We start from the raw sequence: 27,043 nt of genomic DNA, 5'->3' as shown, positions 1-27,043 counted from the left end.
CCAACAAAGAGAATTTCAGACCAATCTCCCTTATGAACACTGACACAAAAATAATCAACAAAATACTCACAAACTGAATCCAAGAACATATCAAAGACATCATTCACTATGACCAAACAGGCTTCATCCCGTGTATGCATGGTTAGATCAAGATACAGAGATTCAGCCATGTAATCCACAATATAAAAAAGCTGAAAGAAAAAGCATGTGATCATCTCCTTAGATGCTGAAAAATAAATAAAAATAAAATAAAATCCAACACTTGTTCATGTTTAAAGTCCTGGAGAGATCAGGGATACAAGATACTTACTTAAACATAGTAAAGGCAATATACAGCAAGCCTATAGCCAACATCAAACTAAACACAGAGAAACTTAAATCAATCCCACTGAAATCAAAGACAAGGCAAGGCTACCTACTCTTTCCATATCCCTTCAATGTAGTACTTGAAGTCCTAGCTAGAGTGATAGGATAACAAAAGGAGATCAAGGGAATGCAAATCAGAAAGAAAGAAGTCAAAGTATCACTATTTGCAGATTATATGATGGTATACATGGGGAACCCCTAAAATTCTAACAGGGAACTACTCCTGCTGATGGATTGCTGCAGCCATGAATCATCTGAAGGAATGGGCAGGCATGGGAGCGTTAGCAAGCCTTCTGGTGTTGGTCTCCTTGGTTTGCCTGTAGTATATATGCAAGATTAGAGTCTCACAACAGTGTGATGCAGCCATGATCATTCAGGCCTTTACAGCCATTGAAGCAGGACATTCTCCCCAAGCATGGTTGGATACCATAAAAAGCTAAAATGATACGCTCAGGATGCGAGGCTAAGCACTGCACTCAGGGTCAGCAGCTTTCGACCCAGAGAAGAGCATGTCTGATTGCATGCGGGTTGATGCCCCAGGTCCCGCCTCTGAGAAAAAGGTATCGGACGGGACTGATGCTCTTTGGGTGGATGACACCTAAATGAACATCAGTACAAAGTCCCAATTTATTTCTAATATCAGAGATCAGACCTCTACTCTTGCCTGATGCGTCTAAAACAAAAAGGGGGAACTGTAGAGAGCTGCGGAATGCTATGCCTTAAAGATGGAGCTGGTTTCCGCCTTCCACCTTCCCGATGGTGAGTGCTCTCTGTCACAAACAATTCCACATTTGGCTAAGGCTGAGGATCTGGCTTGCTTCCATGTATGTGGACCTATCTGCATTGCCCACGTGGCACGCTGGGGTTGGCTACCCAGAGGCTATATAAGCTGTGGGCTGGCTTTCCCCAGGGTCCGATGATTGTTCAAGGTTCCTGAATAAACTGCATTGAAAAAAAAAATCTTTAGCAAAGTGGCCAGATACAAAATTAATTAAAAAAATCAGTAGCCTTCCTGTATACAAAAAAGACAAATGGGATGAGAAAGAATTTAAGGAAACAACACCCTTCACAACAGCCACAAACACCATAAAATACCTTGGTGTACCTCTAAACAAGCAAATGAAAGACCTGTATGAAAAAAAAAATTTCAAGTCACTGAAGAAAGAAATTGAAGAAGATATCTGAATATAGAAATATCCCCCATGATAATGGCTTGGTAGGATTAACATTAGTGAAAATGGCTAAACTACCAAAAGCAATCTACAGATTCAATGCAATTCCCATCAAAATAGCAACACAAATCTTATAGGCCTTGAAAGAACAATTCTTAATTTCATATGGAAAAACAAAAAAACCCAGAATTGTTAAAACAATCCATGAGGTATCTCCATCCCAGATCTCAAGCTGTACTAAAGAGCAACAGCAATAAAATCTGCATGGTGCTGACATAGAAACATACTAGAATATCAATGGAATTGAATAGAGGACCCAGAAATAAACCCACACATCTACAGGTACTTGAGTTTTGACAAAGATACCAAAACAATACAATGGAAAAAAGATAGCATCTTCAACAAATGGTGCTAGCTTAACTGGAAGTCCACATGTAGAAAAGTGCAAATAGACCCATATTTATCACCCTGCACAAAATTAAAATCCACATGGATGAAAAATCTCAAAATGAAACAAGACCCACTAAATCTGTTGGAAGAAAAAGCGGGAAACAGCCTCGAACTCATAGGCAGAGGAGACAATTTCCTTAACATAACACCAACAGCTCAGGCTCTAAGATCTACAATTTATAAATGGGACTTCATGAAATTGAAAATATTTAGTAAAGCAAAGAACACTGTCAACAGTACAGAATGACAGCCTACAGCCTGGGAAAAGATCTTCACAAATTGTACATCTGATATGGGGCTAATATACAGAATTTATAAAGAACTCAATAAATTAGACAACAAATCAAATATACCAATTTAAAATGGTGTACAGAGTAAAAAAGAATTCTCAGCAGAGGAATATCGAATGGCACAGAAGCACTTTAGGAAATGATCAATGTCCTTTGTTACTAGGTAAATGCAATCAAAAACAACTGAGATTCCATCTTCTATTGAACAGAATGGTTAAGATCAAAAATTTGTTTTGATTTGCATTTCCCTGACAGCTAATGAGGTTGAGCATTTCTTAAGTGTTTCTCTGCCATTCGATATTCCTTTGCAGAGAATTCTGTTTAGCTCTGTACCCCATTTTTAAGTGGATTACTTGATTTTTTGCTGTTTAACTTCTTTAGTTCTTTATATATACTGGATATTAGCCCTCTGTCAGATGTAGGGTTGGTGAAGATCCTTTCCCAATCTGTAGGCTGTCGTTTTGTACTGAGGACAGTGTCCTTTGCTTTACAGAAGCTTTTCAGTTTCATGAGTTCCCATTTATTGATTGTTGCTCTTAGAGCCTGTGCTGTTGGAGTTCTGTTCAGGAAGTTGTCTCTTGTGTCAATGAGTTCAAGGGTATTCCCCACTTTTTCTTCTAAGCGGTTTAGTGTGTCTGGTTTTATGTTGAGGTCCTTGATCCACTTGACTTCAGTTTTGTGCAGGGTGATAAGTATGCATCTATAAATCAAAATGACCCTAAGTTTTCACCTTACACCCATCAGAATGGCTAAGATCAAAAATTCAAAAGACAACACATGTTGGAGATGTTGTGGAGAAAGGGGAACCCTCCTCTACTGCTGGTCGGAATGTAAACTTGTACAACCACTCTTGAAAGCAATCTGGCACTTTCTCCAACAACTAGGAATAGCACTTCCTCAAGATCCAGTTATACCACTCCTAGGCATATATCTAAAAGATTCTCAAGTACACAATAAGGACATTTGCTCAACCATGTTTGTAGCAGCCTTATTTGTAATAGCCAGAAGCTGAAAACAGCTCAGATGCCCCTCAGTGGAGGAATGGATGCACAAACTGTGGTATATCTACATAATGGAATATTACTCAGCAATAAAAAACAAGGAAATCATGAAATTTGCAGGTAAATGGTGGGATCTGGAAAAGATAATCCTAAGTGAGCTATTCCAGAAGCAGAAAGATGCACACTGTATATACTCACTCATATAGACATATAATATAGGATAAACTACTAAAATCTGTACACCTAAAGAAACTAATCAAGAGGGAGGACTCTTGCTAAAATGCTCAGTCCCTATCCAGAAAGGCAAAGAGGATGGGCATCAGAAGAAAAAAAATAGGGAACAAGTCAGCAGCCTGACACAGAGGACCTCTGAAAAGCTTTGCCCTGCAGACTATCAATGTAGATGCTGAGACTTATGGGCAACCTTTGGGCAGAGTACAGGAAATCTTAGGAAAGAAGTGGGAAACAGTAAGATCCAGAGAGAACAGGAACTTCACAAAGAGAGCAACAGAACCAAAAAATCTGAGCACAGGTGTCTTTCCTGAGACTGATATTCGAACCAAGGCCTATGCAAGGAAATAACCTAAGACCCCTGCACAGATGTAGCCCATGGCAGTTCAGTATCCAAGTGGGTTCCATTGTAATAGGAACAGGGAATGTCTCTGATATGAACTGATTGGCCTGCTCTTTAATTACCTCTCCCTGAGGGGAAAGCAGCATTAACAGATCACAGAAGAAGAGAATGTAGCCAGTCCTGATGAGACTTAATTGACTAGGATCAGAAGGAAGGAAAAGAAGACCTCCCCTATCATTGGACTTTGGGAGGGGTATTCATGCAGAGGGTGGAGGAAGGGAGGGATTGGGAGGGGAGGGGGAAGAGAAACACGGGGGGGATACAAAGTGAATAAAGTGTAATTAATAAAGAAAAAATTAAGAAAAAGATAAAAAACTCAAGTGACAATACATGCTGGAGACGATATGGGAAAAGGGAAACTCTCCTCCATTGCTGATGCGAGTGGAAACTTGTACAACCACTTTGGAAATCAATCTGGTGCTTTCTCAGAAATTTGGGAATAGCACTACCTCAAGATCTAGGTATACCACTCCTGAGCATATACCCAAAATATTCCCCACCAATAAATAAGGACAAGTTGCTCAAATATGTTCATAGCATCTTTCTTTTTAATAGCCAGAAGCTGGAAACAATCTAGATGTTCCTCAGTGGAGGAATGGATACAGAAATTGTGGTACATCTACACAATGGAATACTACTCAGTCATTAAAAACAAAGAAATCAAGTAATTTGAAGGCAAATGGATGGAACTAGAAAAGATCATCCTGAGTGAGGTAGACTAGAAACAGAAAGACAGGCATGGTATACACTCACTTATAAGCAGATATTAGACATAAAAGATAGGATACCCATCTCTAGACCTAAAGAAACTAAACGCTAAGGAGGACCCTAGGGAGGATGTTCAAATCTCATTCAGAATGGCAAACAGGATAGACAACTGAAGTGGTGGAAGAGAGGAAAGAGAATGGGAACCTACCCTAGAGGGTAATAGTCAGAAGCTGGAAACAGCCAAGATGCCCCTCAACTGAAGAATAGATGCAAAAATTGTGGTACATCTACACAATGGAGTATTACTCTGCAATGAAAAATAAGGAAATCATGAAATTTGCAGGTAAATGGTGGGATCTGGAAAAGATCATCCTGAGTGAGCTCTCCCAGAAGCAGAAAGATGCACACTGTATATACTCACTCATATAGACATATAATACAGGATAAATCTACTAAAATTTGTATACCTAAAGAAACTAATCAAGAGGGAGGACTCTTGCTAAAATGCTCAATTCCTTTCCAGAAAGGCAAAAAGGATGGACATCAGAAGAAGGAGAAAAGAGGGAACAAGTCAGGAGCCTGACACAGAGGACCTCTGAAAGTTTCTGCCCTGCAGACTATCAATGCAGATGCTAAGACTTATGGCCAACCTTTGGGCAGAGTGCAGGGAATCTTAGGAAAGAAGTGGGAAACAGTAAGATCTAGAGAGGACAGGAACTCCACAAGGAGAGCAATAGAACCAAGAATGCCACTTCTAACTGTAAAATGCTGTCTTTTGAACATGACACAACTATTGCATGCATGAACTTACAACAGCTACAGCTACCTACACAAGACCTACATAAATTCAAACCAGCCAAAATTTCAGTATGGATAGAAAAGGTACTCATAACACCCCACACCTAGGTAGGCAGCTAATGACTGAAGTGGAAATTTCTTTTCTCTTTAAAGACTGAGTTTTGTCATGTGATGTTTTACCCAGGTAGGCTTGTGAGAAGGCACATGATGTTTTGCTGTGAACTCTCACATGCAAGGGCCATGACTTTGGCCAGCTGAGAACATCTGCTGGTGGCTCTGAGGGGAGAACAGATATAGAGGCCCATGCATAGTGAAACATAGCTTCTTGTATGGGCATTGTTGCACTGATCTTGGTGTTTCAGAGCTTGACTTCACAAAGAGAAATGTTCCAAAAAGCTTCTCTGGGCAATCCAACTGACTTCATGTTGCTGCTTCATGTTGGCCTTTGGACTGGACTTCTGGTATCCTGATGACTGAGTCTGGTAATCCCTTTATGATTCTTCAACTCTAATCAGCAGGAAGTAGATAAAAGAGACAGCAGCCCTTTTCTCTACTAATCTTTACTTAAGGCTGGGGGGAGTGTGTGTGGAATGGAGATAAAGGTGTTTAACAACACTAAATAAAGCACGTTTGGTGAAAAACCCAACATGGGTTAGGCATAATGGGTAACTTAGCTTCTAATGTAGTGGAGGAACCATCTGGTTTTGATGGTTTGCCAATGTTGTTTAAGGAGGTTGGCAAAATAGCAGTTTTTGCTGCTGGGTTGTCTCCTGTCTTGCTCCCAGAGGAGGTTTTCTGGTTTTGATTTGTGGTCTTCACATATACCATTTTGTAAAAGATTAGGAGAAAGGATGAAAACTAAAAAAGTTCACTCAATTCTCTGGTGTTTGAAAGGATTGCAGAGTTGGTTATGTACCTATAAAAGTTTGCAAATTGAAGTTGATGTGCTTGGAAAGCAAAAGGAACCAGTGGGAGGAGAACAAAAGGGTTTAGGTTTGGCATCCAAAACAGGGAATTTCCCACATGATGAAAGAGGGAAGCAAACTAGGCTGGTTAGGCAGTCTGCCACCCAGCCCTGTTCCATGTACTTGTACTACCAGGGGCACAGAGCACCTCTGTGAGGTAAAGGGTGGGGAAAAGCAGAAGACTCTACAGGGTAATCAGGTTCCTTTCCAGTCAAGTACACTGCCAGAGGAGTTGTCTAAGTCTATACAGGAACCATCCCAGGCTTTGTGCAGCATATACCTGCTAATGAAGCTTATGATGAAATGATGAGACATCGAATAGACATGTTAGATTTAAAATGTTTTAAAGAGTCTATTTTAAAGTTTGGGATGCATTACCCATTCATTAAATAATTATTAAATAATTGGGCTATACAAAACAGACTTATTCCCCAAGAATGGAAGAGTTTGGGGTCAGCTGTTCAAGAAGCTGGTGAACAATTGCAATGGCTATCATGGTAAAGGGACAAAGCCATGAAAATGGAACAACATAACATAACAAGCAGGATAAATATTTGTAAGGACCAGTTGCTTGGTGAAGAGTGTAATGATGATTTGCAAGAGCAAATCCAGTCTGATAAATCATATTTGAACAATGTCATGCTGCAGCTTGAAAAGCATGGAATATGACTGAGGATCCAGGGGGAAAAAATACATCTCTCCTTTACTAAATACAAGGCTCTGGAGAAGTCTTCACTGAATTCTTACAGAGATTGACTTCTGCTGTCGATAGAGCCATGCGAGATCCTGAAATTAGAAAGTTGTGGATAGAATTCTTGGCATTTGAAAATTCAAATACTGAATGTTAGAGGGCAATTAGACCATTAAAAGTACGAGGAGCCCCAATAGATGAATGGATAAGAGAGACAGCTGGTATTGGTTCTCAGGAACTTAGTGCCAATATCATTGGACAAGCTATCATTAGAAATCTCAGAAATCAAAATGTCTGCTATAATTGTGGTGAATTTGGCCATTTCCATAGAAACTGTAAGACCAGAAGTTTCAGAGATCAAAATAGTAGGTGCATTGCCTCTGAAGAAAATGGTGTTCAGAGAAGAGAATAAGCAGTTTCAGGCTACAATCAAATGCAAAGGCTTTCAGTGTTTGGTAGCCATTGTGGCAAGGGAAAACACTGGTCTCTGCATTTAAGTCTAAAGGAGACATTCAAGGTAACCTCTTGTCATTGGAAAACAAACAAAGGGGACTATCAGCTGGAGGCCCCACAACAAACAATGCAAGCCATCTTCCTTCAGTCAGCCAGGAATTACCAAGCATGCAGGAAAATCAGAACTAAGTGCTGATAATTTAATGGATGCTACTGAAGGTAGTAGAGCTTTGGATCTGGCCACAGATACACCTCTTACACTGTCTCCAAATGTTGAAGGTTACAGCTTAAACTGAGGACAAAACTGTGGACACCTGGAGAGTCAATGTTTCACGTTGCTAAGGGCAAGGTGAGGCCATTCTCTCATTTCTTTCTCCACAGAAACAGTCTCTCATTTTATGTGCCTGGCAGAACCACCTCTGTTCAGGATGCCGAGAGACCACAGGAACCGGGGACACTGCCTAGGTGATGGACTAACTAGTCATCTCTGTCATTTTGATTGGACCATGAATTGGTATATTTATTTAGCTTATAATTTATCCTTCTCAGGTCTCTGAACACCTTGATGGCTATGCTAAGTTTATGGTAGCTTTGCAGTTAGAGAGAAGACAATTAGATCCACTGTTAGCTCATTGATCAGTTCATTAGCTAGAACTACTGTGTATTAGATCTCTTATTAGAAGAAAACCAGGTTTGCCTTGCTCACAGGACTCATGTTAGTTGCCTGTATCTTAAGATAAATAAATGGAGCCTATGTAGAGTCTGAGGATATAGGAGTTTAGGTTTTAAAAATCTAGAAAATGTTATTTGCTCTGAGAAAATGTTTCAGGGTTAATAAACACAAAAAGATTGGCGAGTCTAAGTTGATATTTTAAGGTATAATTATGAATTATAAAGATACAAAAAATAATTTAAAACACATTAAAATGGGAGATACTTTAGATTCCCCCCCTTGGTACTGTTGTGCTTATGTTATAAGATTTCAGAAGTTCAGAGTTTTGGCATTAATCAATAGAGTTCTGATAAGTTGATGGAGCACTGACTGCTTATTATTCAGTAACTAGCTTGAGATTTTAATTTCCTTTGGTTGTCTTCTGGAGATAGACTTAAAGGTGCTTCTCATCATGTTAAAAACATCTGTTTAATGTGTATATCTGACCCAAACGTCATAGCTTTTACTATAGTATTCTTAATATCTGCCATTTCTGGGGTAGATTTTGACACAGGAATATCTTAAATCTATTCCTTCTAGTTGCTTTGTTAAGGAAAGTCCAAGCATCCAGGGTTTAGCACTAAAGCCAGTAATGCATTTATGCCTAACTTTCCAAATGGGAAAACATGGAAATGGGGGCTAAAAGTAGATGCTGAGTGTATGAGAAATGGCCAAGCTCCATTCGTGGCAAATACCAACAGTTATGCCCACAGAAAAAAATGTTACCGTGGACACACTTAAGTTGTTTATAAAAGTTATAAAACAAAGAGCTAACTGATACTCATTCAGTGGGATGCAGTTTTACCTGTTACTCTCAGAATGTTATGTTAGATTTGCTGCATATATATTTCCTTTTCTCTACCAAAAATTCATTTGAGTTTCAGGATATAACCTGGATCTGGCATAGCTCAAAAGGATCGCAGATGAGATTTTCCTTGATCTTTCCCATTTAATAGACAAATTTTAACTTCTGTCTCCAGTCTGAATTTGTCTCAGCAGATTTTTATCTGTTTGACTCTGTTCTGGGATCAGCTGTGGACTGCAAGCTGAAATCTGGACTTCCTGGAAACTGACATAATTGCCCCCTGCCTCTTAGGGTGGATCAACTAACCAGATGCTTGTGACTGCCCTATTGCCCAGCCTTTGACTGGCATTTCAGCCTCCCTAGCACCTGATGCCAATGGTCCAATGTCAGTACTGAAGAAGCTCCAGAAGATGGAACTCTGACCCAAAATCCCACCTAGCAGGCTGAAATGCTAAGTCAAAAGGGGCTCCCTGACATTAGCTATTATCTTGGGCATCTGCTTAGCTGAAATGGAAACTAATATTGCAGCAACTGGGCTAAAAGCCTAGAAAGACCCTAAAGAGAAAGGATAATAGTTCTCCTTGGCTTACTACCCCTATATCCACCCTGAAGGAACTCCTACTCATTTTGATTTTTATCTTTGGGCCTTGTATTTTCAATTGCTTAATGGCTTTCATAAAGAAACGTGCCTTAAAGATGGAGCTGGTTTCCGCCTTCCTCCTTCCCGATGGTGAGTGCTCTCTGTCACAAACAACTCCATATTTGGCTAAGGCTGAGGATCTAGCTTGCTTCTGTGTATGTGGACCTATCTGCATTGCCCATGAGGCACGCTGGGGTTGGCTACCCAGAGGCTATTTAAGCTGTGGGCTGGCTTTCCCCAGTGTCAGAAGATTGTTCAAGTTTCCTGAATAAACTTTGAGAAGAACAAAAAAAAAAAAAGATCAGAAAGGAGAGGAGGACCCCCCCCCCCATCAGTGGACTTGGGGAGAGGCATGCATGCAGAAAGGGGGGGGAGGGTGGGACTGGGAGGGGAGGAGGGAGGGGCTTATGGGGGGATACAAAAGGAATAAAGTGTAATTAATAAAAGTTAAATAAAAAAAAAAAGAAATGCTTGACAGCAATACACTAATGGTACTCAGATCCTATTGTAAAAAGGCAAATTTATAGGATACAAGGGGTCGTATCTGGAAGACCCAAGATTGGGTCTTCAAATGATCATGGGAAAGGGGGAAATGAGAGACCAAAAAAATTAAAAATTAGCAGCTATTATTAATCAAGGCCTGAACAATGTGTGTGGAGAAGTCTAGTAATGTCCTGAGGGGAAGGACCGCCTTAATGCATTCTTTCCCCACCCACTAGAGATAACAGTTACTAGGAAACTGGTCCATCCCCCTAGGGAGGGACACGAGGTCATTATGGTCTGGGGACCTTCCTATAGCCAATCAATTCAAAATGTAGCATTTTGACCAATAGATGCTTGCCAGGTAGGAATTGCCCCTGCCTTGAGCATGCTGGGAGGGACCAGAATCTACATATCACCCAACTAACCTGAGCGCAGCGCTCTCAGCTCCCACCCCTTTAGTGGTGGGGGTGTGTGGGCCCAAGCTTCGGTTGTAATTTACATTAAAAAGAACCTCATGTATTTACAGTGGAGTCTATTTATTCCTGGTCTTTTGGGGTTCGTGAACTGGGCAGAACCCCTTCAGGGATAGTAGGAATAGTCCTGAGAAAAAGTGGATTAACTCCTCAAAGATTTATTGTACATCAAGGTATCATAGATGGGCATTGTGAGGAAGAAATTAAAGTCATGATATATGTAAAAAAGAATATAGAAATTAATGCAGAAGATAGATTTGCTCAGCTGTTACTGTTTCCTTACATGGCAAGCCTGCTCCAGTAGAAAGAACAGAGGCTTTTGGGGTTACTGGAAAATGAGTATTCTGGCAAACAGTGTTTAACGGCTAGAAACCCAAATGATTGGTGTTGAAATAAAAGGTTTGTTGGATATAGGAGCTGATGTCAGTATACTTCCCCCAAAGTCTTGGCCACTTAAGAGGGTTTATACACATTTTATAGGAATTGGTAAATTGTCACAAATAAGACAAAGTGGGACCAGAAGGGCAAACAGGGAGGCTGAGACCCCATGTGGCTGACATACTCATAAATTTATGGGGAAGGAATCTTTTACAACAATGGGGTAGTCAATATTCATTCAATCCCAGAGACAGAAAATGAGGAAACTGGGGATAATATGATAGATGTTTCTGGAGAAGGTATTGATATTGGTGATCAAAAATAAGCATAAGTTATGCCTATTGTCCAAACATAGGACATCACAGAAAATGATTTTCCAACTTTATAATAAGGGACACTGCTGAGATACCAAAGCCTTGCCACTAAAAATGGACTTCAAACAGACCTGAGTGGGAAGATCAGTGCCCATAACAAAAGAAAAATTGCAGGCACTTGAACGACTGTTACAAGAGTATCTGGAGGCTCAACATATAGGAGAGTCTACAGCTTGTGGAATTCTCATGTGTTTGCTGTAAAAAAAAAAAATCAAGAGAGATGGCTCAGTGGTTAAGAGCACTGTCTGCTCTTCCAGAGGTCCTGAGTTCAATTCCCAGCAACTACATGGTGGCTCACAACCATCTATAATGAGATCTGGTGCTTTCTTCTGGTATCAGGTAAACATGAAGTTAAAGCACTCATACACATAAAAATAAATATTAAAAAAGATCAGGAAAATAGAGAATGATAACAGACTTAAGAACAGTCAATAGAGTAGTTCAACCAATGGGTCCTTTATAGCCTGGACTTCCTTTACCTTTTTTGTTACCTAGATCATGACCAATAATAATAATTGACTTGAATGATTGCTTTTTTCACAAAACCCTTGAATGTGCAGGATAGGGAAAGGGTTGCTTTCTCAGTACCTACTCTGAACAATAGTGGCCCAAAAAAGAGATACCACTGTAGGATGCTGCCACAGGGAATGATAAATAGTCCAACTTTATGTCAATATTTTTTAAAACAATCATTAAGAAATAATTCATATGCAATTTTCCCAATCTATCATATATCATTACATGTATAATATTTTGTTGGGTGATTCTGACACAGATACTTTAAAAAATGTTTAAGGAAACACAAGGGATTCTTCCAATTTGGGAATTACATAATGCTCCAGAAAAAAAATGCAAAGAGAAGATTCACTTAGTTATTTGGGTTATAAAAATCAGTCAACAAAAAATCTGAACACAAAAGGTCAGATCTGTAGGTACCAATTGCAAACTCTTAGTGATTTTCAAAAATTAATGGGCAATATTAACTGGCTAAGGCCTACAATTGAATTGAGTACTTGTTAGTTAAGCAATTTGTTTCAAACATTACAAAGAGGTTCAAACTTAAACAGTTTAAGATGTCTAACAGCTGAAGTAGAAAAAGAGTTAGCTCTTGTAGAACAAATACTGAAAGATGCATATGTGGATCAAATTGATCCTAAACTTGATTGCATTTTGGTCATTTTGCCTTCATTTCATTCTATTGGGCTCATTATGCAAAAGGAAGACAGTATTATTGAATGGATTTTCTTAGCACAAAAACAAAGTAAAAAATTGAAGACATATATAGAAAATATTTATGATTTAATTATAAAAGGTAGAGTAAGACTATAATATTTATCAGGAAGATACCCAGCTGAAATTATGGTACCTCTTGCTAATACTGAGATCATGTCATCGTGGGTTATCAATGAATATTGGTAAAGAGCTCATAGTAACTGCTTGGGAGAAATAAATAAATATCCTAAAAGCAAACATATTCAATTTATAGAAAGAACTAAGTGAATTCTTCCATGTATTGTAAAGAAAATACCAATTCCACAGGCATTAATGTTCTCACACAAACAAGAAATGGATGGCAGGTTATATGTCAGACAAAATAAATAACGTGTTCAAAAACCCATATGCCTCAGTTCAAAAATCAGAACTGTATGCAATCTTTATGGTATTATTTGATTTTACTTCATCTCTTAATATAATTCTTTATATGCAGAAAGTGTTGTTTTGCATATAGACACTGCGGAATTTGTTCCTGATAACTCAGAAATAACCTCATTATTTATACAATTACATCAGAAGTACAAAATATCCATTATATATTATGTATATCTGGTCTCATACAGGTTTTCCAGGTCCACTGGCAAAAGGAAATGAGTATATTGACCAATTATTAATAGGGAATGTGTTAGAAACTTCCAAATTTCATGAGAAACATCATTTTAATAGGAAAGGTTTAAAGAAAAAAATTTTCTATCACTTGGCAACAAGCCAAAGAAATAATAACAAAAATAAACGTCCTACATGTTCTCTATACAACCAAATTCTGATACCTGCTGGTAATAACCTTAGGTTATAATAAAATATGGTGGATGGATATTTTTCATTTTGCAGAATTCGGAAAAGAAAGGTATGTATACCATACCATTGATAGATATTCAGGGTTTCAATGGGCAACTGCTTTAAGTTCTGAAAAGGCTGATTATGTGATTACTCACTTATTAGAAATAATGGCAATTACGGGGATACCTGCACAAATTAAGGCTGATAACACTCCTGCATATGTATCTAAGGAGATGAAACAATTCTTTGCATATTACAATATAAATCACATTATGGGTATTCCGCAAAATCCTACAGGACTAGTAGTTGTAGAAAGAGCCAATCGTACCTTAAAAGTACGATTATTAAATAAAAAGTGCTTATTAAATAAAAAGGAAGAGTAAAATACCCCAGAGACAGACTAAATAATGCTTTCTTCCCTCAAAATTTTCTTAATGTTGGTGAAAGGGAACAACAGCAGTTGAGAGACACTGTGTTGTAGAAAAAAAAAAAAAACAAAACCTGAAGAACTAGGACAACCAATATGCTATGAGGATGTGGTAACATTAGAATGGAAACTTGCAATAGTTTTGAGATGGGGATGCGGTTATGCTTATCTAGCTACAGGGGATGACAAAATGTAGTTACCAACAAAACTTTAAAAATTAGATCTGAGCAGGGAAAACCCCTTATCACCTTACACATGAATGTCTTCACAAAGCAAATAGCCCAGGTGATTCACTCTCACAAACTGCCTCAATTACTGATTTTTTTTTTTCAAAAATTTCATGCAAATCATCTTCAAAAAGCCAGCCCAAAGGAAGTCAATACAGAGACTAGACAGACAACACAGAGACTGGACAGAAAATACAGACTGGACAGACAACACAAAGACTGGACAAATAATACAGAGAAAGCACAGATAACACAGAGACTGGACAGACAACACAGACAAGGGACAGAGAAAGATATAGCTAGCTTTCCAGGGATTTGGCCAATATCTCAAAATTTCATAGGGCATCTAAAAGATATCTTTGCCTATAAGCCTTACCCATTCCCAAAAGATAGGGAGAATGTTTTGGTCATTTGATGTGTTATTTTATCTACGTATGGATAATGTATATTGATAGAAATTTAAGGTTATTTTGTATTGTATACTGATAGATATTTAAGTATATTTTGTGTAAATATATTTAAGGTTATTTTGAGGTAAAGGTTTTTAAGAAACCTAAATAAAGTAGATTTGGTGAAATTTTTAAGCCTATAGTTACTAAGGTGTGGTCACTGTTAAGCCATCCATGGTTTGGCGAATGGCCCCATACACATACACACATGCACACATGGGACAGACAAATTTGACTTAGTTGACTTTTTTTTTTTGAGAAGAGTGGTTGGAGGAGAGTTATAAGGAGAAAATGAGGAGTAGATATGATCACATTTCATAAAATATATGCATAAAATTCTCAACAAATAAGTTTGTAAAAGTTTAAAAAGTAATAATGTCTTCCAGAAAAGAAGGTAAGACCCTATTAATAAAGAAACAACATACTTCAGACATAAGGTTTAGAGGAATTGATCTGGATCTAACCTGAAAGCCTTATTTGTGATAGTTGGTTCACATAGTTTTATCAGGAACTATGCAAACTGCCAAGGAAGAAGAGCAACCAATGAGCTTCTCTAACTGTAATGTACATGAATTTCAACAAAATTAAATGACAACAAATTCTGGAGGGTGTAATTCACTTGGTGTAATTAAAAGTCACCTAATTGAATTAAAGGTCCACCCAATAGGAGGGTATTCATACCTTGTACTCTAAATCTAGCCAACTACCCATGGATAATGGGGCCTTGGACAATTGAGGTGAACCTATTACTAACAGCTTCGTAGACTAATATAATTTGTAGCTGTATTCTAAATACTTACCCTTACCAACACAGATATGTGTAGCTCTCATCTCATCCATCATTAAAGAAGCACTTCTTTTTGCAGCAAATGGAGATCCTATAGATAGCCACAACTGCTCAAAATACACATTACACATTACAACTGATTATGGCATCCCCAAGCCCAACTGATACATCCACAAGGAAACCTTTACACCTAAAGCTTAGAAAACATTGCAGAAAAGGCTGGAGAAAGATTAAGAGCCAGAGGATCAGGACAGCTGCTGAGAAATAGTCTTTCTTTAAAAAGTGAGAGAAGTGTGAATGAATATGATAAAAATACATTATATGATACCCTCAAAGAATTAACAAAGCATTATTGAAAAAAATTAAAATGCTTTTAAGTCTTTTTTTTACCATCTTTCCCTATTTAATTAGTACTTACTGATTCCAGCTGAGATGACTCAAAGTATAATGTGCTTCTAAGCATTACCCTTTGACCTGAGCAACTTAGAGCCCTTGACTAGGTTTCCTACTTTGGAGGTGTTAATTCTGACCTTCAAAGAAACTAAAAAAAAAAAAAAAAAAAAAAAAAAAAAAAAAAAAAAAAAAAAAAAACCACCTTAATATGCATGAATGGAGGAAAAACTGGGAAGAATATCAGGCTTCAGGCTTTTACCCTTGTTTCACCTACTTCTTTTCATTATTCAGTACCTAGCTGATGGATATTATGTTTCTAAAACCCCATAAGGCCACAAAAAGCAAAGCATCTCTCCATCGTTCTTCCTCACAAGTTACACATTTAAAGCATCATATCTTAAAGAAAAATAAAGGAATTACACATTCTAAATCCATTTTCTTTCTAAAACCTTCTTTCAATATCCCATTTTATATTTTGACAGCATTTAAATTTTATTTTTTATAATTACATACATGCTTAGAATGTATTCTGATCATATTCAGCGCCCTTACCCTCTCCTCCCCTTCTCTCCTATTAAGTAAAAAAAAATAAAAATAAACAGGATTATTAAGTACTTCTATGCTTAATACAAAGCAATAGCAAAAGTCTAGAAATATGAGAGACTGCTGGATTCCAATTAACTTTGCCACTTAACTCTGATTGCTGCGTTACTCTTGGTGAACTCACGTTTATTAGTAAATAGGGGTGAAGATCTCAAAGATTAATGATGGCACTGATTGCTGCTACACAACAAGACCCAGATGTTTCTATACTTACCACTTCCTCTTCTTGACCCTCTTTCCTACAATTACTACAGAGAAAACACAAATATGGCATTTAGTAAGCTGAGATACTGAGGTGGTTATGGCCTAAACTTTCAACAATACTTTGTAATAAAATTAGTTTTATAAGTTATGTAACACTGTATCAGAAATACTAAAAGAAAGAAAAAGCCATATTTAAATGAAGAATGGTAAAACTGAAGACACACTGAAAATCCATAATTATCTGACATTAAAGCCAGGCAACTAAGGAATGCTGAGCACTAGGGAAGAACACACTAATTTATTATCTGATACCAAATGGTCTGACATGAAAACTTAAGCAACAAGTAACATTTTATTGAGCAGGGCATAATTATGTATTTAGGAATATATGTATATATATACATGTGTATAAAACAATTAATTTAAAAAGTGGTCATGAATTTGTAAAAGACCAAAGAGGGTCATAAGGGAGAGTTTAGAAAGAGCCAAGGGAATGGAAAAATATACAATTATAATCCCCCAAAATCACTCAAAAAATTTAAAGACTAATAAGACGGCCACTTTATGTGAACCTCAGTCTTATTAGAATATATTGTTTAGGTTTTTCCAGTTAGCTTACATTTGGGGAGTGTGTATGTTTTAGAGAGGTATAACAGGCTCCATATTGTTACCTCCTACATGAGAAATTTCTCAGACTATTTTCAATTTTGCCCCTATTTATCAAATTTTCTACTCCATACCTAATTTCTAAAGTAGATCCATATTTTTATTGGATTTGTTTCACAAGTACTGTATATAGTACATATTATTTTGCTAGCATGAAAAACCATGATGGCATAGTGCAGACATTTATATATTTGTGACTAGACAATTACAGAAATACAGAAAAGTGTAGAGAAGGGAGGAGAAAGATATAATGATGAGGAATTATGTCTTTGAAAGACAATAACAATAAAATAACTTTGACTCAGATACTCCAGTTCCCCAATGTCATCATGACAGAGGATGGTTTGATCTTGAGTTTGATAACTTTCTGTTACCTAAATGTACATATACTTCAACTTCAACAAAATGTAAGCTATTCTGAACGTATTTATGTGGTTTGCTAATAAACATGGTCAATGTGCCAATTATTTAAAAAGCCAAATCTTGATGAGAAACATACATTCAACCATAGGGCAAGAACATATTACTGGTCAATCATATCTTCTTTCACACATCACTTCTATTTTTTAAGAGAATAAATTTCCTGCCCACAATAAAATGTTGGTTGAGGAATATTAGAAGTTATCCAGCCTATCTAGAAGTAGCATCAAATTTTACTATATTGTGTCAAAAGTTCTTACCAAATATCTGAACCAGTAGTATTTACAAAGTAAACCTCAGAGTAATCTACAAGGATGAGCACAAAAAGAAATTACGGGTACTCACAAAACTTGCTTTATTTTTATATTATTTATCCTTATTATGTACCTGCTCCTCTTGCAGTCAGGTAGGACCATGGGATAAAGTCTGAAATAGACTATATGGAAGGGAATAAGAAAGTTACTCAGCAATAAAAAACAAGGAAATCAGGAAATTTGCAGGTAAATGGTGGGCTCTGGAAAAGATCATCCTAAGTGAGCTATCCCAGAAGCAGAATGATGCACACGATATATACTCACTCTTATAGACATATAATATAGGATAAACCTACTAAAATCTGTATTCCTAAAGAAACTCATTAAGAGGGAGGACTCTTGCTAAAATGCTCAATCCCTACCCATAAAGGCAAAGAGGATGGACTTCACAAGAAGGAAAAAAAGAGGAAACAAATCAGGAGCCTGACACAGAGGACCTCTGAAAGGCTCTGGTCTGCAGACTATCAAAGCAGATGCTAAGACTTATGGCCAACCTTTGGGCAGAGTGCAGGGAATCTTATGAAAGAAATGGGAAACAGTAAGATGTGAAGAGGACAGGAACTCCACAAGGAGAGCAACAGAACCAAAAAATCTGAGCAAAGGGGGTCTTTCCTGAGACCAAGGACCATGCAGGGAGATAACCTAAGACCCCTGCACAGATGTAGCCCATAGAAGATCAGTATCCAAGTGGGTTCCATAGTAATAGGAGCAGGAACTGTCTCTGACATGAACTGATTGGCCTGCTCTTTCTTACCAGGCCACAGAAGAAGACAATGCTGCCACTGCTGATGAGACCTAATTGACTAGGATCAGATGGAGGGAAAAGAAGACCCCCCCTATCAGTGGACTTGGGGAGGGACATGAGTAGAGAAAGGGGAAGGAGGGTGGGATTGAGAGGGTAGAAGGGAAGGAGCTACAGGAGGGTTACAAAGTGAATGGAGTGTAATTAATAAAGAATTTAAAAAAAGAAAGTTATCCTTCTTTTACAGTTCGAAAAACTTACATTATCCTTTTACCCTTGTGTCTATCCTGAGTAAATGTAGATACTGTAGGCGTACTTTTTAAAAACCCTTTTGTTTCTTTTTCCCCCTACTCCACCCAAGCCCTTCCAACACCCCAACACCAAGTAGGAGAGAGAACGGGTTAGTAGAAGAGGGGTGCAGTTATCTTTCTTAGCTGCTTCCTTCTGGCCAGGCTCTTGGGTTCCTTGGAGCCAATCCAATCCTTGTTCCAGGAGATTTTCAACTTATTTCACAACAGCAACTCAGAGTAGCAGGGGGGAAGCAGGGGCAGCCTTGTTCTTTCTCCTGTCCACACTCCCTGGGCTCTGGCATTTATTCTCTCTCCAGAATCCTCAGATTTAAACTATCTACAAGTGGCAAAGAGCTCCTTCCAGGGCCCACACAAAGCAAATAGTGTGCTGTTGTGGAGCTTTTAAATCAGTCCCACATCCTACACTGGAACCAAAACAAAAACATGGTTATATCCACAACATTTTCCCCCTTTCCTGTTTAAGAAAAAAAAAAAAGATTTTCCTTTAATATGAACGAAACTTGCTGTTGCTTTCTTAAGAGGAGATATTCAAGGAACCAGACCCTTTCCTTTTATAATCTGAAGAGTTTCTGCTCTTGTTTGGATCAACTCCTAATTTTTGCTGTTTATCCTCAACCTAGGTTCCTAAGGGTCAGAAGTTACCCAGAAGTTCTTGCAGAGAACCCAGTGCTGCCAGAAATGGCTCATATGCTTCTCTGGCAGAACCAACTATATTTCTGAGTTAATACACTGGTCCTTTTAAGCTCTGAAGCAGCGTAGAGCATTTCGATATCTATATCTTTTGGCTGCTACTGGGAAAGCTAATGGTGTTAATCTCTTAACCTGAGGCTGCTCCTCTGGCAGCTCAGTTTGCTTAAGATTAACCTGTTTTCTTGAAACAGGCTTTTTGGCTTTAATCTTTTCAGCCTGGATAGCCTTCTGTTCCTCCCAGCAACCCATCTTGTTCAGAGACTGTGGGAAAATGACACTGAAAGTACACAGAGCAGGGCTGGGTGGGAATTGTGGAGAATTCTGGCTCTTAGTTACCATATATTAGGTATTTTCCTTTTACCAAAGATGTTTTACTTTCCAGGCATTTCAACCTCTGCCCACTGATATTTTAGTTGTGTTGCAACTCTGCAATGAAACAAAATGAGAGAACCCCCTCTGAAAGTAAATGGGAATAAAATCAGCGATAGCAGCTGCAATACACCTTATGCTTGTCTCTGTATACCCTACTGTCTCCTGTATGGCATTACTCAGTATTTTAAGGGTGACATCTGAGCGCAATGATACCACTCTCTGCTAGAAGGAAGAGTCCCAGGAAAATGTCTAAAAGTACAGCAGACATTACGTACCTTAGACTATTATGGTATGGGGAGGTAAAGAAAATCATTGGATGAATTATTTACAGAGTTGATTTGAGAGTATATAAAAAGTATACATCCACATATGTGTGTCCATACATACTAAATTTTTGATATCCCTAATCCAAAACAAGCCCCTAAAATCTATGATTTTTCTTTGCTTTGATTGACATTTTATTTCGAGGGTCTACTCCTTAGAATTACCCAGTGGAATTTCTGGTATCATAAATCAAATCACTGAACTTTAAAGAAAAAAGTATCAAATACCCTAATATAATAGACGTACATTAGACCTACAAATAAATGTTTCCGTTTGACATATGTGTTCATACATAGGCACACAGAGACTTGGGAAGGCATATGGCATGGGCTCTTTGTCAAGAGTTACATTTAAGAAACGCAGACTAAATAAAGCATCATTGTAGTTTTTCTGCCTTGTGGCTGCCTCACAGCAGCCCATGAAGTCAGGTGTGGCTGGAGACAAGAAGTGCCTGGAATAGCTAGTGAGAACAGTATAGGGATCACATCCTGGGAACAGCTGATGGCTAGTTCAACTTTACTTCCAGAGAATAAAGACTATATAACCCCTAGGGGAGTGGGCAGGGGGCTCCAAGAATAGATGTACATATTGGTTGGAATTAAGTACTTCAAGGATGCTTGATTTGCATACAGATAAGTGCAGGGAGGGGAGAGCTAGCAGGGAGCTGTGTCAGAGGCCATATATCAAGTGTGTGGCTAGGGAAATCTATAATCTAAAGGCACTCTCCAGATGAAATCAGGCAGAGAGCAGAGGACCCTGCCTAGGGAATGGAGTTCAGCCTTTAGTACTGAGCTCATAATGGCTATCTGGTCCAGTCAAGAACTGCAGCCTCAAACAGCAGGGTACCTCCAACATCTCGCCCTGTTTTATTTTATAATGGAGAAGTATCATCATGAGTTTTAAGAAAGTTTTCAACTATATCAGTGGAGTCTAAGGCCTAATAGCATACTATGTATGGCCTGGTTTGTGGTAATTCTAGCAATGGTGGTAATTTGTCATCAGAGAATCGGTATAATGCAAGGAGCAAGTGTCAAAATAAAACATAACATAATTAAAGGTCTAATAAGGGATAGGAGCCAAGAAAACAAAGGGTTTTGAAACCAGGACAAAGATTCCTTAGGATTATACCAGGTCAAGAGATCTTTATAAAAGGCGTTAGAGGTTTTTAAATTTTGTTCCACTAAATTGAACTCACTGAAAAAGAAACAGCATTCCTCCCCCACGACCATGCAAATTCCCCCTTGGTCTCCGGTATTAGATAGAGGGCTTTTCAATTTTGAAGAACTATTCCAGCAAGAGATTTCATTGGTCTTTGTAGCAACTCAAAGCTTTCAGTAGTCAATACCATGCCCTCATCTGGTTTATTTTGAAAGACTCCTGCTAGAAGATGTGTCTGTATGATGGTGGCAGTTGCAGCTCTTCCAGCACCCAGGGAGAGAGTGAGTTTGATTCCCACCAGAAGAGGATGAAGATCTCTCTGCAAATGGGTGCAAAGGAGACGGTCAGCTTCTTCTTTCTTGAACAGTTATACCTGGGGAGTAATAAATACAGGTACACAGAATTAGGACAACAAGACATGGTTGGGTATTTTCTTGGCACCAAAGAAGAAGAGGGGTGGCCTAGAAGGAGTAATATTAGTGAGGCATTGGTGATGAGTAAGCCCATTCTTGCTGGAGACACAAACAGGATAGGTATGATTGGTCAAATAGAGGAATATATGACAGGCCGGAACTGGCAATTTTTTTTTCTGTCCTTGGGGTAAAGAAGGGTGTTATTAACTGGTAGTGCTGTCAGCAAGGGTTCTATTGTTAAATGCACAGAAGAACCAATTGGAGGCATTAGGATGGGTAGTGAAAGAGAGAAAATCAGCAATGTATTGAATATTTTGGTTCCAGGTGATGGTGGCCCCAATCTGTTGATGAACCTTTTTCTCATGGGACAGAATATTGCGGTGTGTTAAGACAGGTTGGGAAGGTGGGACAAGTTGTTGGAATACAAGAAAATCGGCTGTGGGTATTTGAGGTGTGGGTAAAGCATAAAGCTTTCCTTGAATTCCTGTGCTCCAACACTTATTCCAAGGATCAGGCATGGTTATGGAGCCTTTAATGAGCTCCACATGGTTCCCTTTAATGAGCTTTTCCCTGATAAAAACATAAGAGTCTTGGTTTTGAGATTCCTCCATTTTACAGTACTGTCTCCTACGTCCTCCATAGGTTTCCATATCAGACAGTCATTCTTCTTTGAATCTGGTTTGTCTGTGTGGGAAGCAAAGGAAAGGAGCATTCAAACATTTGGTAGAATTGGGGTAGAGAGGGAATGAGATTGTGGTCCATCATCCATGAATTGGGCAGTCTCTGGAACATATAATGATACTGTGGCCTTGTTAAAATTTCCCAAACAGAAAATCGCCATTGAAAGATGTTAAGACTGGACATGGATGTGCCTTAGCGTCTAGGAGAATAAGAACAGCCAAAAGAATAATGGAGAGAGAGGATTGGAGAGGGCAGTTATATCGAGTGGCATCAATAAAAGTATGAATATCCTTTCAGGTGACCAGCTAGTGTCTCTTTGGGTGTCTGCGTCGCTCTTTTGTGTTTTCTCTAAACTGACAGGCTTGCCATCCTTTTGACTGGAGGGGTCATGTTGAACATTGTGGGCTTATACCCAGACAGGGTGAGGCTGATCCTGTGGAAAGACACAAGCAAATCATCATCCTGTTGTTACCAGAGTGTCAGGCCCTTTCTAACATCCATCAAGTGGGTCTTTCTACCTGACCCTAACAGGTAGTAAGTCGGGTGGTTGACTTCAATGATGAATAAAGGGAGGTTCATTCTGGATGTTATAGACATTTAACATTGAGTGTTAATATGCCAGATTTAATTAACATTTGGTGGTAAAGAGTTTTGTGTTTGTTTAATTAATTGTTTTTTGAGCGTCTGATGTGTCCTTTCGATGATAGCTTGGCCCTGAGGCTTATGGGGAATACCATTGTAGTAAGATATTTTTCAGGTTTCACAGAAATTTTTGAATTGATGGCTTTTGAAAGCTGGTCCATTGATAGTCTTAATTTGGAGAGGAACCCCCATAAAAGAAAAAATGAAGAGCATGTGATTTATTAATCTTTTTTGAGTTTTTGTTAGTTTGCGCTGTAGCCCAGATAAAGTGAGAATAGTTATCGATAGTGACAAATACAGACTTCTGTCTATCAAATGATGAAATATGGGTGACATCAATTTGCCAGAGGGCATTGGTCTTAAGGCCTCAGAAATTGGTGCCCAATTGTTGTATAGCCTGTGTGTAGATTAAGGAGGCACAAAATAAGCTACTTTTAAGGATTCATTTAAGGTGTTTTATGGGGGTGTTGGGGAATTTAAATTTCAGTCCTTTTAAATTGATATGAGTCAGCTGATGGAGTTCTTTAGCGGTTAAGCCCCAGTAGTAGCAATCTTATGAGCTAAGGCATTGCCAACAGAGAGGGGGCCAGGCAAGTATGAATGTGATCATATAAGGCTAATAAAAAATGGGGCGTATTCTTGTTTGGAATATATATTTAATTTTTGTTAGTAGAGGAGAAAGAGGGCTACCATCAAATTTGTTATAGGGGAGTAGGTAACTGCATAAATGTTGTCTGAATATAAGTTGAATGGTTGTTTTAGGTGTGCCAGGACTAGGAAGAAAGCATACAGTTCTTTAAATTAGGGTGACTTATCTGTAAGAGGGAAAAAAAATGTGACTTGGAGTCAGAATCTCTCTGGTATATTGTGTAAGGAACTCCTTGCTGGTCCCATCTGTAAAAGCAATGGGGGCTCTAGGGATAGAGGATCCACAGAATAAATGAGGGAGCCATCTAAGGAGTGGTATAGTCCTTAGCAGTCTGTCTTTGGGATGGTGATTGTTTATTTGTGCTGGGAAGCTGATGAGACTATTAGCAAAAGAGGTGTGGTTTCTTAATAGCCATTGGACATCTGTAAGGGGGGAGGGTAGTACTATATTATCAGTTCCTTACCTATAATTTGCAAGGTCTGCTCTCTTTCTGTCCTTATCATGGTAGAGATAATATCAACCTCGGTTAGTAGCAACAGGCTCTCCCTTTTGGTGTATGGAGCCACTCTAGTATTCCCTGGGGTTGGTGTAAATCTCCAACTAACATAGGAGAGGAATTGAATATAAGAATATGAAGTAGTTGTTGTGGGTCATAATGGGTTAGGGAAAATTTTTAATATGGTTAATGATGGAATAAAAGGCCTCTCTGGCTGCTGATGTCAAAGAAAGACAAGAGCAGGGGTCTTTGTTACTCTTGAGTAGGTCAAATAGAGGCTGTAATTGGCTGGCTGGTATGGATAGCCAAGGTCTAAGCCAATTAATATTACCTAGGAAGCTCTGAAGGTTACTTAAGGTTAATGGGCTGGGAATGTCAATGAAATCTTTAGCTGGCAGGACTGAAGTTAAAGTTATTTCAGTCTCTAGGAATGTGATAGTAGGAACAATATGGATCTTATCTTGTGCTATAGTAAAGTCTTTTGCTGTTAAAGCCTTTATGGCTTGTTGTTTAAGGTCTTCTAAGGTTAGTTTAAGATCCTTGTTTTTATCTTGCCATATTAACAGATTGTCCATGCAATGATATATACTGAGACCCAATTTCATAAGGGACTTTAATGCATGAACTACAGATTCTTGGCAAATAATGGGGCTGTTAGCCATGCCTTGAGGGAGCACTGTCCATTCATACCTATCCATTGGCCCTGAATTGTTGATTTTAGGTACTGAGAAGCAAAGCATTTATAATCTTGTTCATGAGTGGTGTTGAAAAGAAACAAACTTTAATGTCTAGTACTAATTTGGGGTTTTTACTGGTAAAGCAGAGGCAAAGGGAAGGGCATGTTGAGGCAAAACCCAGACTTTAATAGTTTTGATTGCTTTTATATGTTGGAGGAGCCTCCAGGTCCCAGTTTTGGTTTTTTTTTTTTGTTTTTTTTTTTTTTTTTGTTTTAATTACAAAGATCAGGGTATTCTAGGGGCTTTTAGAGGGACAGGTGTGTCCCATTTCTAATTGATGTTTAACTAATTTTTGTAAAATTATTAATGTCTCCCTGTTTATAGGTTCCACCTAGATGAAATTGTTCATAATCCATTCTAAGCAGGAAGGTATTCAACAATGGACTTTAGATTTGGGGGTGTTTTTCTATTTTGGTTTGTTTGGTCACTCTTCATTTGGAGGCAATCTCCCTCTTCTCCAGTAGCAATGAAATCTAAGATATCTCTGCCTAATAAGTCAGTGGCCACATCAGCAACTAGGGGCCTAATATTCCCATTTATTCCATCTGGGTCTTCCCACTTATAAGAATCTTGGGTAATAATTGCTCGAGATAGGCCACTTATTCCCATCAACTGGGGGCCTAGTAAGAGGGTCCAATGTGAGTGGACCTCAGCACTTTGTAAAATGGTCTTATCAACTCCTGTGTCTATTAGGCATTTAAAGTTTTTTATTGTCAATACTTATTGAGAGATTAGGGTGAGATTTTCTAATATGTGAGGGACCCGGTGGACTTCTCAGTTTCTCCCTCTTGTTGATGGGGCTGAGGGCTGCCCCACAAGAAGTTTAAAGGTGGCAGGAGTCTGCCTTCCTTATAACATCTGGATCTATGATCTTTTTTTCCAGTGCAAACTCCTTCAGCAACAAGGACATGGTTTTGTGGGAGGTCTGCAGACAATTGAATTATATTTTGGGCAATCTCTTGCCCAGTGTCCATCCTCTCCATATTTAAAGCAGGTCAAGTTAGAACATGTAGGAGAGAACAGAGACCCTGCAGAGGGGAAGGAGTTCAGCCTTTAATGCAGAGCTCATAATGGCTATATGATCCAGGCACAGAGGTAGCAGCTCAGTATCCAACTTGGCTCCATAGTAAGGGGAACAAGGGCTGTCTCTGACATGACCTCGGTGGCTGCCTCTTTGATCACCTTTCCCTGAGGAGGGAAGAAGCCTTACCAGGCCACAGATGAAGACTATGAAAGACAGTGCTGATGAGACCTGATAGCTAGGGTAATATGGAAGGGGAAGAGGACCTCCAATGTCGGTAAACTGGGGAAGGGGCAGAGGATGAAATGAGGGAGGGAAGGCAAAATTGGGAGGGGATGAGGGTGGGGCTACATCTGGGATACAAAATGAATAAACTTTAATAAATAAAAAATATATTAAAAAAGAACTGAAACCTCAACCAGCAGTGTACCTCCAACACAACATCACTGTCCTCCAGGAGAAATAAGGACCAAAGTCATAGAGCAATTTTAAGGTAATAAGAACTGTGTTCTAAAAGTACAATGGGAACTTAGTGGAAGACCCAAACTAATTCTATCCAGAGGAAAATAAAGATGGCCTCACAGAAGCGAGCAAAGCTGAATTGGGAGGAATAAGAATATTTCAGGTATATGTATATTTAGGAAGTATAGTATGTTTAGGAAAAGGCACAGCACAAGCAATGTCCACTCAAAAAAGAACCCACTAAGTGTTTAAAGATTGTCTTATATAGTGTGCATTTAGAACAATTGTAAAATGATAGTTTAGAACAGGTCAGCAGAGAAAAAAAAGGCACATTTTAAGCCAATTTCTTCTAGTTATCTACTACTGAAATACAACTCAGCTCAAACTGCCAGGTAAAACAATTATAG

Source organism: Meriones unguiculatus (assembly GCF_030254825.1).
Source record: "Meriones unguiculatus strain TT.TT164.6M chromosome X unlocalized genomic scaffold, Bangor_MerUng_6.1 ChrX_unordered_Scaffold_30, whole genome shotgun sequence".
NCBI lineage: Eukaryota > Metazoa > Chordata > Mammalia > Rodentia > Muridae > Meriones > Meriones unguiculatus.
This window is presented reverse-complemented; position numbering follows the sequence as displayed.